Below are 21,291 nucleotides of genomic sequence, written 5' to 3'. Positions count from 1 at the left end.
TATTAAGTATAATATTTTAATTAAGTGAAAACAACATAATATTTTCATGTTATTAGTGAATTAATTCTTCATAATTGTATACGTTTTAAGAGTTTAAACATAAAATAAACGTATATTAAACAACAACATATATTAAAGCGTGAACGAAAGCAAATATGAGCGGCATGTTAATTTCATGAGAATCAACAGAGAAATGAGGCCAAATGACACATTTGTCCAATTTGTCCGTCACGTCAAATGTACTACATTAAAACTCCCTGACAAAGACAGAAATTTTCGAAAAGTTTATGAATAATAACATGATTGCATAATATTCTATGACAAAATAAAGATTGACACACAATACTGGTTAAATAATAATAAAATATACAGTTTAGTATAATCGGTTTTTCTGGTTTGAATTATTTAATTAACGATCATAAAAAAATTAATTGCATGTGATTTTTTTGATACTATAAACATAACTAAGAGCATTTCTGCAAGAATAAAATAGAAGCTGAAGAATACGATCGTGAAATGTCAAAGTGATATGCGACATCGAATCGAAAAGATACCATAAGTCAATATTCCACGAAATACGAAGAGAAATATTACGTATTACTGTTGCCGATTTTCTATTTATATCTGCAGTTTAATAGTTTTATCGGAAGATGAAATACATATTTTATGTATATATATATAATCTTTATAGATGTTAAGATAAAATAATTGTACGCCCGGTCTTTCTCCGGTCTCCGGTCGTGACGTATTGCCGGTCTTCGGATTATGAGTGTGATGGAATAGCAACCGTATGTGTGTTGATGCACACTTGCACACGTGCTTGCTTCGTAGTTGTTCTACTTTGAATAGCGGCCGCTACATCAAATGTATAAGAAGTCTCAATAGCTCAAAGATATATAGGACGCTGCCTAGCACCGTGAAAGTCACCGGTTTGATCCCGATCCATCTGGCTATGAGTATTCGTAAAAACCAGAAAATGTTAACTTTTCCTGATTATATTATACTGCGTTGTTAAATAAACCGTAAAACGTCGTTGATTAAGCACATGATACCTTATAATAACAATTAATAGTATGATATTATAAAAGAAGAGAAATTCTTTTCAACGTATCTATTTTACATTTCATATCTTTTGTGCTATTATCGAAGATAATAAAATTGCTACGATTTCTCTGTTACTGCGAGGCCAAAGAGTATTATTATATAAATTCTCTGCGGAGGATGTGAAGAGCGTGCCTTCAACGCGACCGACCATCGTCACAATTGTACCGACTTTCACAGGTTTGCCTTATTTACTATTAATCAAATACGATAAACTAAAGTGACATACACAAAGAAAATTAATTTATAAATATGATGATAATAATTTAAATCATTTTAACAGGAATATATACAGAATACGTATAGAAATAAATTCTTACATACATAATGCTATACAAGTCCCGGAAAATATAAATGTCTGAACAATTCCAAGAATCATTTTTATTTTACATGACAAAATATATTTTTTAAATTCGAGATACAAAAACTTTGGTAATCAATAATCATACAATACTTTTTCAAACTAACCTTTTCTCGAAAATTAAAAGAAAAAAAGTGCTTTAAATATACGTAATAGAAAATATTATGATCTACAAAACTGTAATTTTTTTTTATTCGCAATGCTTATGAGATATTTACAAAATCGCGTTACTGAGGATGGCGGTCAATGGCTTGTCCATTGAGGGACGAAAATTTTGATTTACGCTTATTTTTGTAGAGCGACCTGGCTGTTGTTGCTATTTTTCTTGGACTATAAAAACATATACATTTTTAATAAAAGAGACTGACGGTAACCTAGATTTTTACAACCTAAGCCCCTCTGGCATTTTGTCGTCATTAAGGCTATTGTTTTCATTATTCCTATTGTATTATTCAATCGTTATAGATAATTATACTTGAATCTATTTCTGATTCATACTTTTTATTCCATTTTTATCGGTAAATTCTATTCTCAAACCAAATTGATATTCTTTTTTCAAACAAAAAAATAACCTATGTACATTGAATAGTAATACCGGTAATTTTTATTACTTAGAAATTACTGTAAGATTGTAATCAAGCACTTTTGAAACGTCATTTTACAAAACTATATTTAGTGAAGCTACCATCTGTTCGCAATGTAATAAAACTAAGCCGGGTTATATTGTATCATTGAATACAAAATAAAATTGTTTTATTATTTATTTATTAGTAGTATTAATCCAATAACTACAAAACATATTACATTCAATATTATATTACTCGTAATTAAAACAAATAGATAACACAAGCATTAAACTTTTGTTAAAATAAATCATATTACGGAATAATTATAAAACTGCTTAATATCAACAGGGTTTTAATTTTAAATGAATACATTATTACCTCTATCATTCTTAATAAAACTTGTGAAATGATAAAATTAAATGTAGGAAATTAATGTAACGAAATACGTTCGTTTTACCTATATTTGAGAATTGCGTAACACATTTTAACAGTCAGTTCGTAATTGACTTGAAATTTAATTAACTTGTATAAAGTTCGTTTGCGAACTGTTATTTTGATTATATTAAAAAAAAATAGCGCTCGGAAAATTCATTGCTTTGTTCTACTTCGTACAAAGCAATATAAGAAAATTGTACTATCTCTCGTTAAGACCAACACAATATTGATTTCCTTAACCTAATTCCTAAGTTAAAAAATATATGTTAAGAAATCTCATTTAACTTTGATTTTTTTTAATTTGATATACAAACAGTGTTTAAAATCATGTACCGTACAAGATACGTGAGTGCTACCAGATCCACACATTTAATTAGGTATTGGCTGTACGTTCTATTTTTGTTTTTGAAATTATCAAAATGTATTAAAAGAAAATTTTTGAATCCACATTATATTAAAATTTATAATTTTTTTCCTATAATCAGTTACAAACCTATTTGTAATTGATATATCAATCTTAATCGAAGTTTGCGGGTCTCTGAATGATCAAGTCGTTAATTCGTTTTCATAACACATTTCAAGCTCGGTGTTATACCGAGGAAGCCTGTTTGTGTCTGATGGAATTCTTTCAACGGTATATCTACCGATTTACATTTATTTATTTATTTATTAAGGACCTGAAACAGTCACTACACTTACACGTGTTATACGTAAAAACATATTAATATTACTAATAAAGTGTTCGACTAAAGACTGAAGAGAAAGAAAGAAGTGTATTTTTTTACTAAAATAAATTTATAATATTAAAATAATAGAGATTAACTGCATTTCATTTCAAAAATAAAGTAATAATTATTATAATTAAGAAGTTCAGTAATATAATCCATCACGTTAATAACATACAACAAAATTAATTCAATAAAAAAGCGAAATTAGTAAATTGTAATAACATTTAAAAAAAACATTGGAGTAGAGAGTGGTCTGATAAGCTGCATAAATTCTTGAAATGGCAGGATTCCTTACCTCTGCAGACAGACATTTATAAAATATAATGCATCTTTAAATTAAACATAGTTTACATGACGACAAGTTTTGCCATTGAAATAATAAAATAATATTGATAAATTTAACAGACAAAAATTAATTAATCACGCTCCAATAATTATCTAGGTCGAATTGACGTCGCTTTGATCATTATTAGATTACGAGAAAGCTCAATAAATTCATTTGACGTGACAAAACACACTAATGCCACGATAAATAATACCATTCAGCTTTTTTTATGGAAGCCGCACGAAATGTTCCATTAAATAAGTAAATAACGACTTCATAAGGCAACATTAATATCACGCGAATAGTTACATCTAGTTATCTAATAGTACTTTAAAAAGGTACTTTTTCGTTTACAAGCGTGCTTCATCGTTTCATTATTATTTGGCCTTGAGTCCTTCGTAACAATTGGATGAAAGAGGCATCTTGAGTGGAATGCCTTTCGGGCGTCCTTTGGATTCGGCTTTGAGAGCGCGACACTCAACAAATATGAAAGTGTGTTACATGGCCTGAATATTGAAAATCTTGGCAACTTTTCCATATGTAAGTATTAGAAGTACCTCGTATGATGCCGGGTTTTTGATGCCGTTGATCGAAACTGCCCTTTCAAAAGGTTCCTTATTCGAATTAGAGTTTTCATAATTAGAATAAGTGTAAGCGTATATAGTACTGTTGGTTGTTATTAAATTTAATGCAATATTATATAATGTAATAAGTTCGAAGCAAAAGTTAGGCTAAGTGTCGGAAAATGAGGTGCGACATTTGGGACGAGAAGTGTCTGGCGATACAGGCCAACGCTTGACCTAATTTTCGGCGCCCACTCGGCCACTTTAATACTAAAGAACCTAATTTTACTGTAGTCACCAGAAAATATAAACTTGGTTATAATAGAAAAATACTTACCCTAATTAAATTTTACTGAGTTTGTGATGCTATTTTACCCGGTAAAAAATATTTAGACATCTCGTTTTCATTTATAAATAACTGTTAAGAAGTTAGCAATTTGATACAGTCTTTGTAAAAAATATATTTCTAGTATGTATGATATTTTGTAATAAATTTAAATAACGTGTATATGTAAAAAAATTAAGTGTAATCTGTACATTATTTTATAGTTTCGTTTCGCTGATAATAAATCAATTAATCATAATTATATGAACAATATTTTTTCATTTATCATTATACAATTCTTTTATATATGAAGAATTTACTATAAAAGACATTATTTTTTCAATAAAACGGATGCCGAGAACATAAAGATTATTTTATCCATCGTATAATTTATAAGAAACCACTTTCTTTGTGATTTTTCAACGAGTCTACTATTCGTAGGTCCTAGAAAATGCTGCAAGATCCAATATCGCGAGAGGTGTGAAGCAAATACACATGCTTTCCTGATGTTATTCGTTCCGTTAGCAGAGTGCAGACATCAGATATTGAGATCTCTTGCACTTACTTTTAGATCTGGAAAGTGCATTGAAGAATCGAACGGATTTTTGAGGTGTTGTTGTTGATTTGAATTATTTGCCGACTTTACGGTTTTAAACATTATGTCATATAATATAAATGTATGCATAAGAAATTATCGAAATTCATCATCATCAATTCATTCAAAAAATATAGTTACAAGAAATATTTAACAAACGAAAACGAACTTATTTGCGAATAGTATTAAAAAAAAACAATAATCTATCCAGTGCTAAAATTGTCATAATGCCAGTCATAATCTCTAAAAAAGTGGCTGACAATTGGAAAAAATAAATAGTTTTCTAATTTTGAATAATGTAGATATGTAAAAATACATACCTACTTGTAGACCAGTGTAATCATATTGGTGACAAATTCATTAAAAGTAATAAAGATGTAAGAAAAAATTAACATGATCTAGCTTTTACAAGCTGATTATTACTGTAGCGAAAGTCCCATTTATAATGGCCTGATGTACCTAACACGAAGTGAAATTCCTCCCAATTCAGTCGTCACGAAACAATTTTCATTAGGGTACATTACGTGCCTGCATTATTAAAAAGGCGAATGACATCCCCGCTCCCTTCGAGGACGAAACTTTTGCATTATAACCTACAAGATTGCGTATTCATGTTCCCTGCTGTAAACTTTTAAAATTATTATTTTCTAAACGTTCCTCTTTACCATGTCATTAATGTTTTGATCATTCATGAATATTTCGGGTTTAAAGGCAGTCGAGAATGTGTAACAGCTGACTAATTGGCGTGTTAGTCATTCTCTTAATAACATTTTGACCTGTTATACGATTTACTTGTAAATTACTTACTAAAAACATACTACGAAATATTGTTGTTAGACATCGAATAATTGAACAATGTGTATTGACTCTCAAGTCGCATAAACGATAGTACGAATGGTCAGTGTCTTACACTTATGATTCTATAGCTTGTATGTAATATTTTTTATTCACTTTCTATGGTATTAAAGTCTTTTCGAAAACTTACTTCTTCGGGCCTTAAGGCTGAAGACCGAGTCGGTATTTTAGCATCATCTGGGGATGTCATAATGATTTTCTGTCTGTCCTCCATAAGCCGTTACGAGACATACATATTTTTGGTATCCTTTGTACAACCGTCTTTAGCCTTAACTTTAGCCCCCATGAGATGAGATGAGGTAGTGGGATAGTTATATTTCAATATCAGATGCCGTATATTATTTATTCACAACAGTAGCTCAGTCGTATAATTATATTGTTGTAAAAATTGTTTCTAAACGAAATAATAAAACGATCAGTATACAAAAATGGTTCTACGTAATTATTTTAATGTAAAATTTTCATGCGTTTACTTATAATTGCTCAAATAGCAGCCTCTGAATTAATAATCAGCTCTGCTTTACAAACATTGACATAATTGCGACTCTCCCGCGGGATAAATGTTAGATTACTTCACAATTCTCACATTTACCCTATCTTGTTTGCTTCGGAGGGTTTTCGAGCAGGTTATCAAAGTTCAACCCTTGTAAATGGCGTGATAACATTCAACCAATTACTAAATGGTACACACCCCAGAGATTGCAATTCTATATGTTTTGATTAAAACTAAATTCGAATTTATATTTGTTAATTATTTCTAAATTTTGAATATAACGTTATTTGGATTTGAGTTTTAGTTTTTATGAATCGTTTTAATCAACAAAATGATATGAAAATAAATTTTGACGACCTCCATGGTCGAGTGGTGTGTACACCGGTTTTCGTGGGTGCGCCACTCTTGGGTTCGATTCCTGGCCGAGTCGTTGTAGATTACCATTAGTTTTCTATGTTGTCTTGAGTCTGGGTGTTTGTGGTACCGTCGTTACTTCTGATTTCCATAACACAAGTGCTTCAGCTACTTACATTGGGATGAGAGTAATGTATGTGATGTTGTCTCATATTTATTATTATTATATTATTATAATTCTAATAAAGTACAAAAAACAATAAAAAAGTAACTTCGTAATCAAAATATTTGTAATATACAAAACGTGAAACTTGCTCATCCAATTGACTTGTTTTCATCATTACGCACGGTACAAATCCGGTAAATTAAATAAGACGAGACTAATCAAAATAGTCTTGTAAGTAATCGATTAATTTCTCAGCGCGAAGTGGACAATTTTAAATAACAAATTCTTGAATAACAATAACTTTTTAAATAGTTATTTTTGAGGGTAGACGAAGGAATGAGATATCTGACTGTGACTTGTCAATTATCATCTGTGGAATCATCTGTATTAGTGCATTTGCCCATACACATACTAACTATATACTCTTAAACTAGCTGTATACTAACTGTATACTCTTAGAGATTTAAACGAATTTGTACGATACTAACGCACCTTCATTGTGGAGTACAAGATGTTATGTCTTTAATTATATTTGCTGCGTATGTACTTCTTAACCACCACCAAGCAATTTTTATTTTAATATAAATGATGAAGAGTTGATACTAATTGGTCTCATTTATCAGAGACTAGAGAAGTATAAAAAACTTCTTATACCGTCATTGTACCACGTACCATGAGATTCAAGATACGTCCATGATTTTGTTACATGTACACATAGACATTCAACACTCACATTGAAGTAAAAAAAAATCAAAATCGAAGTGACGCAATCAATTGCTTCCTTTATTATGCTATACTTACATATAAATACATTCAGGGTTTATTCAGGTTTCCAACAAAAACACAGTAATACATAGAAGCATGACTACTCTGCCGTAAAATACCTTTCGGAAAACCGTTTTATTATATACCTGCAGTCCTGCAATTTTACGTGGAAATACTTTATTATTAGTAAGCGTTTCGAACTACCTCGAATTGGCACTGCAGTTGTTATCAAACTTTATCAACGGTACTTTAAAAAAGCTTGCTCTCATCACGTATTCGTAGAGAAATGTAAAATTTAAGTGTCGCTCCCCATCGGTTCTACATCGGGTTGGTATTTGACTTGGCTCGTAGCCAGCAATATCTCCGAGCGGACGAACTAGGCATCGAACTTTTACAGCCTAGATATTTTTCGTATACATATTCTGTTTTTGTTTTTTTTTTATACGAATGGTTTGCAACTCAATTGGGAGTGTATCTTTTACAGATAACTTTTACTCACTAAGTGTATGGGTACTTTTAACTTATTTTTAAAGTGATTTATTTCTTATGCTACATTTATAGACACAGTATTTTTCTTTTCATTTGTTTTCCTTAATGGTGACGTAACATTAAATCAAATTCAAGTTGAAAATAATTTATCATTGAAAACGCAACAAAACATATCATTCGACGTAGAGCATTGTTTTTATAATAATCGAGTTTTTATACATCGCTTACCCGTGAACGTGGAATTACCATTAAAACGTATGATTCCACAACATATTGGAATAGTATTCGATCCAATAAATATTGCCTCAAATGCATACCACGCAAGAACCACTGAAATAGATTTAATATAATTTGTGATATTGTCTAACGTTAAGTACATATTTACTTGTTCGATGGTGTATTGTTTATCAAAATGTAATTCCGTTTCATGCGTAATATCGACATTTATAACATAAAGTTTATAAAATAGTATGAAGTTTCCAAATTAATATTTCTTCGTGATTATGTTCCCAGGCATTCCATCGTTTTGTGATTACTGAGAACAATTACTAAAATTTTCTACCACTAGGATGTTATGTATGTCAAACTATCAAGTGGCCGTATATGCCAGTCGTATTATTAAGTCATTTGTGATATCCCTAACACTCAGTCGAGGGGTTGCCCCTAAAAAGACGAGAAATTTGCTACAAACGTCACTTCTAATGTAAAATGATCCGTGCGTCAGAATGCGAATGAAATATAATACTCTTGCATGTATTTTCCGCATTATTACAGCTCCTGCAATATCCTTCAACATTTGTGATTTGTCAACGTCTAAATATATGGAAGAAACAATATCATAACGTAACATTAGTAGTACAGAATCAATATCACCAAATAGAATGACTACTATATCTTCGAAGACTTTATATAGTAAATTCAAGACTCACAATTGCACCACATATACAAATCGTGATAATACGAGATACATTTATTGCAGTGACTTCGATTTTAAAGCATAGACTAAGATCCCATGTCGAGCGATAAAAAAATCTTAGAAGTATATACAGCGTCCGTACTATAAAAAAATGAAATACTGAATAGCGTCAAGATTGCTCGGTGAAGTAGTACTTCTGTCTTCATGATATTAATTGGTATGTTGTTGGTAGGCGGCTTGCAAGTACGTTGCTTGTTTTTAAGACGGCCTTTTAATTTCGTAAGACAATCGCAGATATATATTGCATTTTATTATTTTCTTTAGTATTACCTTCAGTTGAGAAAAATGAAAATATATCGTTCAGAGCCCATATTTTATAATCCCAAATCTATTTTTAAAGTATGAATACCATGTTGTGGACAGGGAAATAATAATAATAATACCAGCTGATGGTAAGTAGCCATCACCATCCGCTGTGACTGTAAGAAATATTAACAATTCCTTACATCTCTAATGCGCTACCTTACGAACTAAGACTAATATCTTATATATTCTATAGTTACATATGTATGTATATACATATGGTCAAATAGGAACACAATGTTATTATTGTTTGGCGATAGATTATATTGTATTGATACATAATGAGTGGGTGGAACTTACGGCTTGCACAAAGCCCTTTCACCAACTCGTATTAAGATTATCATCACAAGTTATACGATTTTGGGACAACTTCAAGAATTTGCATCCGTTTGCCTGACAGTTATAAACATAAATATAGCGGTGTATGCTTCAATAAAGGCCCAAAAGTATTTGCAACATGAAAATATCATTTTATTATTTTCTTTATGTTATTACGATCGTGGCATCATTGCTTTTGTGAATTCTTTTATCATTTCAGAAATGAAAAAATATACAAATTTCATTTCACGTCTTATTGAGCAAAATTCATATGAGAGCCTATCAGCTGGAGCGCTTTTGTATTTTCTACTGTAAAGGATTGGCGCTGAGCACTTTATCTGTAAGTGCCATATAATTTATTGGTGATTGTAAAGTTCGTAATTTTTCTTCAAGGAGTCTTTAGTAATTAATTGTATTTACCGTTCTGTTGGGGGACGAGAGGAGAGAGAAGAAAAGTGCATTTATATTTGCACATATGTTGATGCACTTTACAATGTCCGGCGCAGTTGTCTTGTCCCCTTGAGAATGTCCCCCCTTGTGAATATCGGATATCATCACCGTTTAGACAAAGAAACATTAATATAATATTGACCAAAGGTAAATTTAAATACTTTGGCTTGAAAGTTTTGTTCAAAAACTCAAGGAACGTCTAGACGGGTATCTCGGTCCTATAACCAGTGGAAGACCATTCTCATCTGTTATTCTTGCTTTTATAGATGTTCAGAATGTTTGCAGACAATTCGCACTACCTTGATTGTTTTATTTTTGTATTAATAGCTTTTAATTTTATGTAAATAAGAATGAGGAAAATTAATAATAAGTAAATGATTAGTATGATCGTAAATTCTGATTAATGTAAATAGCGTAGTTGAAAAAACGATACAGGTTTTCCGCGAGTGAAAACTGTGTATTACTTTCGAACGTTTTGTAATAAAGAAGAGCTTGAAAATTCTTAAGATACATGTACAACACACCAATAATTTCTAAAGGTAAATAAGTATTTTTAAATAACTTAATACAAATCCAGTGGACTCCTGATAATCCGAACCTTGACTAATCTAACACCTGACATGTCTATTATGAGTAAAAAATATTGACAGTCGCTATATGTAACCTATATATAGTAGTGTATATAATGAGTGATTGAGCAGGCTACAAATTATACGCGCAACTACTACTGTGCTCGCTATTTTTGTTGTTATTCTGATTGCTTTGTTTGAATTTAACTACATCTGATATTGGAAATAGACTGGTACTTCAGAGAATAACATAAATAATCTCATTATTGGATATGTCGGATTACAAGGTATGATTTTGTAAAAAAAATCGTAGGGGGTCTTAAGCAGTACTCTATAATCCAACAATTCGATAGTCTGACACTTACAAAACGTTTGTCAGATTATTGTCGGATCCACGGTGTATACTATAAATTGCAGCAATATAAAGTCTTTTAAAATATTTTTATTTTTTAGAATAGTTTGTCATTGGTCAATACTCATAGCGCTAAGTAAATAGCTACCAACAGCAGCCAGTGCAAGTGAACTGTAATAAACAGTACTGTATTTATACAAATACAAATTGAAATGTAATATCTGTATTATTTAACATCGATGTGAATAATTCTCAAATATGTAAATAGACACTAGAATATGTGAATTTTGAAATTTAATTGTGGTCACGTTCCAAATAGTCATGAACCATGTTCATTATACTAGTACATTTATGACATTTTGTATTTAATTTTACAACTATTTTATATATAACTATCGACCCGCCTTTGTACGGGTGTCATGCTGATACTACTCTACGACAGAATTTGTTTATTTCTTTATAATTTATATTGTCCATGAACTATACATAAAAACATTCCTCTCGAATAACTCTATCTTTAAAAACAAATGCATCAAAACCTGATGCGTAATTTTTAAGATCTAAGCATACATAGAGTCAGAAAGTGATAAGAGATGTTGTTTTTTTAAGAATGAAGTATTGTTTTTGGATGGTAGATCGAACGGGCAGAATACGTCGGTGACCTTTCTATGTCTTTCTCTTTCTCCATGTCTCTTTTTAATTTTATATACGGTACTGTTTAATATTGTTTGAATTTAATTTAGTTTTTTTTATATCGGTTTTTTAAGAACAATTTTATTTCTTTTCCTTGAATTATTATCAAAATTTGTTAATTTATTTCATTGTGTCTGTTATTTAACATAAAAAATATTAAATATTATTATTATTAATATAAAATGGAAATAACAGCTTCGTTTGAACAGGATGACCCACGACATAACTTTTTTAATTTGACTTATTATTGCGGCAGTTTGTGTCTTAGGTAGTCAAAAATCTTTTGTATTTTTTTATATGTAATTAATGTACGTATTAATAATACAGTTTAAAATTGTTTTAGGCTCAACTTAATTTGTATTTGTTATTGGCTGACAAAAATAATTTAAAATACCCTTAATTGGGTAAATTGCAACAGTATTGCTTTTAAAATTGAACAAGTAATAATTTCATGTGATCATTTAATTCTCTATTTCAAATGAGGCCATTGCTGAAATTGTATTATTAGTTACAGTTACAATTATTATTTAAAATTAATTATATTTAATGATTGGCTTAGAACGTAATACGGTTAAACCAGAAATGATTGATAAAATGTTTTATCTTTTTTAATCGTTAGTCAAATACATTTCAGAATTAGACTTTTTTTAATTTTTATTTTATAATTAATATTTAATTTTTTCTTTTATCTTAAATAATATTTTTTATATAAGAATTATTAATACTGAAACCTTAACTATATACAAAATGATAATTAAAAACAGTAGCTTTATAAATTATAACCGCGCGGAATGATTTATCGAGATTATTGCCTGACTTCTTAAATTAAAAACAAATGTACATAACTTTGCGACATTGATGACAAAGAATATGGTGTCCACCAGATCCGATCTAGGTACTCATGCAAACTGGAGAACATCCAACTACCATGGAGACGCAAATAACTCGAGTATGTACGAAGACACAGAATCACTCTCTATACTTGTGTTCCAGACGATTTACGTACTTTTCAACGTACAGGAAGTTATCATAATGCTTTTTAAAATTACATGAATTCATTTATTTTTAATCATTTTATTAGCCTCAACCGGTCGTTGTCCCTAGGATATCGAGAACTGAATTGTGATCTAGTCATTAGACTAACGAGGCAAAAAGGTATTAGGCTCTGGCAACTATTTTAAAGATAGTCCACCAAAAATATTGTTCAATATACTCAAAAGGAGCAATTAAGCGTACAGTATCAGATATGTCTGAAATAGAAAATATTTTTTCTGGTCAATATAAACTTGCGAAACATTTTTATCCTTATAATGATGGCGAAACATACGACTAATTACATATTAAATAATTGCTATAATGTTCTTAATAACATTTTGCGAATCAATACATAAAATAAAATTGGAGTGTCCGCTTGTTATATTAAAATAGCCTTTTTTAACTCAAGGCATATGTATGTATACACGGTACAAAGACCAAAATACTTTTTTGTCTGTCTGTTTGTTCCGGCTGATCTCTGGAACGGATGGACCGATTTTGACGAGACTTTCACTGGCAGATAACTGATGTAATTAAGAGTAACTTAGGCTACAATATTTTTTTTGTTAAATTACAAAGCGTACAAGTTCGCGGGCATAGCTAGTATTTAATATATGTATTTGTAGTACATGATATTTATATCTCTATAATATATAGAGATATAAATATCATGCTATAAATATGTGGTTTAAATAGATGTTTATTTATATTCAATAGCGTTTAAAAATAGTATATTTATAATGTACTTTTCTATGTTGACAAATCTAACAGTGATTGTTTTGTGTAAATACAAAACATCAATCGTACATTCAAACATTTTGTATAAACAGACATTCATTATTAAAACATCATATAATTGAATGTAACACTCAATTTCGCTTTGTTATTACAGTAAACATTCTCTTTGGTGCTATCTCATTACGTATAGCTAATTAGAATAACTAATGTGGTACAGCTTTGGACATAATAAATTTTGCTATAATTTAACGAATTCATTTGTTTTAAAATTCATTCGCATTTACGGTAAACTTGTTTTACTTTATTTACAATTAAAATGCAATTAATTAGTGAAATATTTTGAGATGAACTAAGTATTTATGTTACAAGTATCATTAGGGTTATATTTTTCGATTAAAACGGCTATATATGTGAATTTATATGAAATTTAATTTTTTCAATAAAATGTGATTTACAATAAAAAAGTATTCATTTATTGGTTCTCTTAATAATATTATACAAAAAGCAATTTTATAAGTATAAATTATAAATGTTTTTTAATTCATCTTGTTATATAATAAGGACAGGTTTTTTAATTTCTAGTTCCTAGAATAAGTGAATAAGGCTTACGTTTTAATTTAGCCAATAAGTGGGTTTTATAATGTAAGATCTTTATTATAAACTTAATTTACTAAAAGAACTTTTTTATAGGCATCCTGTATTTTGCATGAATAAAAATGTGTTTTTTAATTTTCGCTTGTAAATTGCATACTATTGCTTACAAGTTACTTTGTTAAAGCTTATAAAAGAACTCTTCTTCGTGTATAAAATTAAATAATACCAAGAAAATCAAGTTATACACATAGACAAAAGAACAATACGTCTGGAAATTCTAAGAAATGTGTAATCATTCTACCAGAATTTAATATTAAAAATATAATACCTGATTATATTTTATTACATTTTTATAGTATTTTCTAACGAAGTTACTTTCTTTTGATATAACCTGCGAAGATTTTTTCATAACATATTTGATCGTACAAAGCTAATTTTTTTGTATATATACTGACTTACATCAGTGATCTTCGCTTGACGCTATATACATATATCTTGAGGGGTTTGCGCTCATCCCCACCTATTGTCTATTTTAATGACCTTGTAATTTTAATCATAAATGGCCAGATTTATGGTTGACTAAAAGTGACTGACTGCATTAATTTTTTCGGCTACATCTGTTATAATTTTATAGCTTATTTTTTGTTTAGTTTAACGTTGCGAGCTGCACTAATGCTATTTAATTTTTATTTAGCAATTCGATTAGAGATGTGATCAAATGTGTAATTGTTTGTATGTTCGGTTTGCTCATTTTTTTGTAAGTTCTTTTTTAAGTGTCAGTTATTGATATATATATATTTTTTAATTTAGGCAGACGAGCAAGTACCTGATGATCACCATGCTAATCGCTCATAGACAACGATGCTACAAGTAAAAATATTCATACAAAACTTTTAAATGAATACTTATTCTATAAAGAATAATTTGAATTTTTTAAACATATAAATTTGCTTGTAATAGGCGCTAAATGTTTAGTATAAAAAAAAAAAAACTAATGACTTGTATTCTATAATCAAAATGCATGTAATATATTTTTGAACTATAATTTAACCAGAAAATGCAATAAAATAATTATAACAGCACTAAAACTAAATAGCATTGAAAGGGACCAGATACTTTATTTACCGAAATACTAAACGAGAACTGTGGGCTGGCGAACAACTTTGTTCTGCGGTACAATTAAATTTCACATGTACCCACGACAACGTATAGGCGGATGCATTTGTGACGCTTACTGCAATAACAATAAAGACCTTAATTGTATACACGAATAATTGGAATACCACACCGTATTTAGAAGGACTTTCAACATCACTGTAATAGTTGTTTCGTGAAAGCAATTGATGCAGAGTCACACACGAAATTATAAATTCAAATTAACCGTAAGCTTTAATTAGTAAAGTGAAGCGATTACACTTTTAATGAATATAAGTTAACTATAAACATTGCTTCGTAAAATAAAATTAATTAACAAAAAAGTAACTTAAAGTCGAATAAATGAACATGAATGTTTTATTTTGAGTAGTGTTTTAATATTGTTGCCGTTTAATATAGACCGGTAAGTGTACAATTTAATGATCGTTGATTATTATCACTTAACATCGAAGTATAATTGGAACAAACCATGAAACCTAAATGCCTTACTTATACACGTTTTAAGCGATGTATACAATACTTATTACGTGGATATGTTAACGGTAAAGTACACATGTAATCAGTCATTTTATATATTGTATCAAATAGATAGGAGATCTACCTAAATATTCATTTGAAAAATATTGCTCTCTTCACAATAGCCTCCAAGTCATCGCGCTTTGGCCAAGATAGCCCAGTGGTTAGAACGCGTGCATCTTAGCTGATAATTACGGCTTCAAACCCAGACAAGGCAAGAAAAGCACTACTGAATATTCATATAAAATTTGTGATTAAAATTACGTCTCGTGCTCGGCGGTGAAGGAAAACATTGCGAGAAAATCTGCAGGTTTCTAATTTCATAGAAATTCTGCCGCGTATATTCCACGCAGCGTGGTGGAATATACAGCAGTGGGAAATTTACAGGCTGATGAGGACATCGCGCTTTGAAAATACGCCATTATTGTTAAGATTTCGGTACTCGTTCTTCGGCGCTACGGTATGTGCATCCACCTCGCGCCATCGGTTTCATAAATAATACTCTCAGGGTAAGTGCGAGCGTCTTTGCCGAATAGTGATACCAGAGTCGGTTTTGTTTAGTATTTTTGTTTTATTCTTTCTAATATGATAAAAAACTCAACAGCAAATATTTATTAAAGAATATATGAAATATTTCCTAGTAATTGTGTAGAATTCCTACCTTTCATACAGTTCAAGTTATAGAACGCACAATTGCCTTGTTTTTGTTCCACTATAATGTTTTTCTAAGTAATTGTTATTCAAAAAAATCTAAAATATACTTGTTAATTCATAAAATTTACAGAATTTGTAAATGATAATAATAATAATATTTCCTGAAATAAATAAGCGGAATACCATATAATGTTTATGGTAACATTCGCTGTTTGCTTATATGTATAATAATATATTTTTTATTGACAATAGTATATTATATGATACAACACTAAGAGAAACTTCGATTAATATTTGTCATATTATTTGTTAATGCTTTAAGTATGTATCATTAAACACTAAATGTCTTAATTGTTTTGCCATTAAAAAAACACATGGTTCAACTGATCACTTAAACAAAAACAAATTGTAATGCATTGTGACATGTCTCTTTCATATGGGTTCTCTCAGCTTCAAGTGGAAATTTAAATATTATATTACTACTAAGAAAAACATTAGTTCAATTAATAGTTTAAAGTTTATTAAACTCGTAAAACACTAAATATAAAGCGCGATTACTTGCTTTTAGGATTATAACTTGAAGTTTTCTTGTATCCTCTTGGTGGTTGGGGTTTGTGCAAGCCGGCCTGGGTAGGTGCCATCCACTTATCAGTTATTCTGCCGCCAAATAACAGTACTCAGTATTGTTGTGTTCTGGTTTGAAGGGTTAGTGAGCCAGTATAACTAGAGGCACAAGGGACATGACATCTTAGTTCCCAAGGTTGGTGGCACATTGACCATGTAAGGAATTGTAATATTTCTTACAGCGTCATTGTCTATGGGTGATGGTGACCACTCACCATCAGGTGGCCCATATGCTCGGCCGTCAAACTATATTGTAAAAAAACCCTCTTGTTAACAATTAAATGATTAGGTAAATTAATGTTTTAAATGTTTCCATGTACTTAGTTCCAAGTGAAATTGTCATGAATCTAGACGTCACGAAACAATTTTCATTAACGCACGTTACGTGACTTCACTATTAAGAGGAATCGTAAGGGTCGTCGTCCTTCAGGCAAGTTAAATGCAACGCGATAAATACACGTTTCGCAACGAAAATTCTAACAATGTTATTCAATATATTATCCTAGAATGAACCTGAATATTCAATGAACATATATTTAGTACAAAACGAAACTATTTGTTGTTATAAAAATATTAAGGATTCAGTTACAATGACAGCTAATTAAACTTTTTATTCTAAGATATCGTTTTTCAACAATGGGTATTCGAAAAGTCACGAAGAAAATATTTTTTTTTTTTTAATATTGCTAGCTACGGGATTACTGCATATAAAGGAATGAACATGTATTTTTCTTGTCAAATAATAAAAATATAATTATAGATATCGGTTACATCGCTACCAAATAAATCGAACTGTAGCTGAGTAAGTACAATCCAGGTTATTTCAAGTGCAGAAAAAATCGCTCAAGCCATTTAACGCAGTCACCGCAATTTTGTATGTACAGATATGACTTAACATTTATGAAAATTAACCAGATTCCCAGCCTCGTGGAAATAGCACAAATAATAATGATGAGAAAGAAAAATATGATGCACTAGACTTGCTGCGTAGCGCTTTGTAACTGCTGAAAGGCGAGCCTAAAAGCCCGCCGTAGTTCGGGCGCAAAACTTTTCCATTATGTTCTACAAGATTGCGTATACATGCAGTTGCCTTTCGAACTACGCTTTTGGAAATATGATTTCGTATACCGTCATTTTCGTGTTCCAAATTCTTCAACGTTGATACGAGCTCAAATTGTTTTAATATTCGGTATCGTGGTTAAACTCGCTTACAACTGTGTCTTGTCTATTGACTGAGTAAATTCATTTGATATAACACTTTATATCAAATGAATAGCTCACTAGCTATGTATAAAAATTTTAACGTATACACAGTTAAATGTCATTTTATTAAAAGTTGTTTTTGTTTCAAGTTGTTAACGAGTTAACAAAATAAAACAGGGTTCGTAACAGGCTATATCATATAATCATGTTTTCCTCGAATTTTCAATAATTATTCTGGTCGAATTTCGAGCTCTGGGCGAACACTAGTATTCATAATTATACTCCATCGGAGTCACGTATGTATATGAAATACGAGCGACCGAGGTTGTTCCTGTACTTGTTTAATCAGGAGATACTATAGCCTTGGTCCCTTCCGGGTCAAAATGTATTCTATATTTCAGCTATTTCATATTGACGGAAAGGAAATACTTTTGTCTTTCGTATATTTGAAAAGATTCGTTAAAATGATTATTTTATATTACTATTTTCAGACATATTTATAGATATTATTAGCACGGCCTAATAAATATTTTTTTGTACGTTAGATAACCTTCGTAATCGTAACTGAAGGTTATAGGTTGAAATCCATGCAAGCGAAATTGAGTTTCTCCTGTGCTAGAGTTTACAATTCATTTTTGTATAAATTTAACAGCAATTAAAATACACTAATAAAAATGATTTTAACATAAGCCTAATGTAGAAAGATTTTAGTTCGTCTTCTTTAAGATGAGAAGGCTCATTTATAGGCAGGAGATAAATTTAGGAGCTCCAAAACTTTTTACATGAAAATCAAATTCTCATATTACTCAGCCAAGTCTAACAGTAAGTAATTAAACTAGACTTCGAATGGCATTTCTGTAGTTGACGGTGAATATTCATCTACTATGAAGTCACTTTTATTTATGAAGACTGCAATTCTGGGAATTAGAATATTCGTGTACGGACTGTTCTCTCTCGTGTGCTCTTTTGAAATAATAAAAGTTTTATATTTCATGATAGCAACACTTTAATTTACCCGAAGTAACTTATACGAATATTTAGCTTACACGGTGTCTTTTGATGTGGAGAATTGAGTCAGATATTGTTCTTGAATTACTGCTTATATTTGCTTAAATTATATTTTTAAAATACGATTACTTTTTTATTAATACTTAATGCTTAAACAAATAACGTCCTTTTTATACGACGTTAATGAAGGTGTCATTTACATTTCTTAATTTCAAGACTAAATAAGAAATTCAAATGTAAAGTACAGAAAAAGACTCTTCAATCATTTATTAAGTAAAAACTAAATAATTAAAATGTTCTTTACTCAAGTTTATGACAGGTTATATTTCCAAAGGCTAAAAATATCAAAAAAATTTATATTAATCAATAAAAACAGCGCTCATCACATTTTAATCCAAGCGGTATTAATTCTCATATTTTATTAGTAAGACCCGAGATAACACGTAGATAGTGAAAGGGATAACATTTTCTTTATGAAAATCCATTACACGGTAGCATTTATAATTAGAAAGAGCTTGTTTTGGCTTGATTATGTAGATGGATTCGTTACGAGATCGCATAGGAGTGAACCTTGTGAATAGAATGGAGTTTCTTAACAAAAACAAACGCTCGGGGCGTTTATTGTTACAAGCCCATTCATTATACAGTTATCTTCGTAATATTAATTTCGTTCTGTTCTTGGACAAGCTTGAAGCGGCTTATGTTAATGTCTACGGTATCGTTGTGTGTAGAATTAATGGCAGTCATCATTTAGGGATTTACCGTCATATTATTTCAAGATTACTTATTGTTATTTAAATTATATTCCGTTCCAAAAGTATTAAAGCTAAGATTTCTTTTACTCAAAAATATTTAATTTGTTTCACTAAGTATATATTATGTGAACGAATTTTAATTAAAATATTTTATTAAATTTCCTGTAAAAATGACATCAAAAGTTAATTTAATGTAAAGAACATTATCTTAACAATAAATAAATATGAGGACGCATTTTTAATAATTATTATTTCAACAGACTTACGTACTCATTTTTTGAAATATATCTATATATTTTGCGCTCAGTCAAATTCCAAATTTAAATTATAATACATTTATTATTACATATTTATTACATATTTACTGATAAATTATTATAAATAGAACGTCGTTACAAGATATTTTTGGTATAGCAACGATATTTCACCTTTTCAGTTCATTAATTAAACAAATATGTTTTAATAAATGTTTTATTTTCAACCGACTCCAAAAAGGAGGAGGTTATCAATTCGTCTGTATTTGTTTTTTATGTTTGTTACCTCATAACTTTTTACTGGGTGGACCGATTTTGATAATTTTTTGTTGGAAAGGTAGTGCTTCCCGTGGGGTCCCATTTTAATTTTATTTTTTTCCGATGATGGTATCCGTATGAAAACGACATAAGTCTTAAATTTGCATTATGTATGTGCGCGATAAATAGGTGAATAACTCAAAATTGTTTGGCACAATTTTGATGATTCTTTTTTTATTATAAAGGATATACTTTAAGGGCAGTTTGGTGAAAGTTTGGTAAGGTTCTGAGCATAGGATCCATGACAAATTAAGTGAACGGGACGGAACGGAACAATTCTGAGGAGCACGTTAGCAATACTCGGTCGAATCTTTTATTTATGGGTTACTTGGATATTTGAATCACCTTTCGGAACGTGGTAATGTTCATGTAATTGTCATAATCGAATATTATAATAAACTAGCGACCCGCCCCGACTTCTAACGGGTGCAATACTGATACTAAATATACTAAAGAATTTGTTTATTTACGACATCACATTGCGAACTTCTAAAATTGTTCGTGTTTCTTTACTATATTGTTCATGTATTATCACACACAATCCTTCCTCTTGAATTACACTATCTATTAAAAAAACCACATCAAAATCCGTTGCGTAGTTTTAAAGATACAGGGACAGAGAAAGCGACTTTGTTTTATAATATGTATTGACGGA

The sequence above is a fragment of the Vanessa cardui genome, chromosome 12 (genome assembly GCF_905220365.1).
Source record: "Vanessa cardui chromosome 12, ilVanCard2.1, whole genome shotgun sequence".
Taxonomy (NCBI): Eukaryota; Metazoa; Arthropoda; class Insecta; order Lepidoptera; family Nymphalidae; genus Vanessa; species Vanessa cardui.
This window is presented reverse-complemented; position numbering follows the sequence as displayed.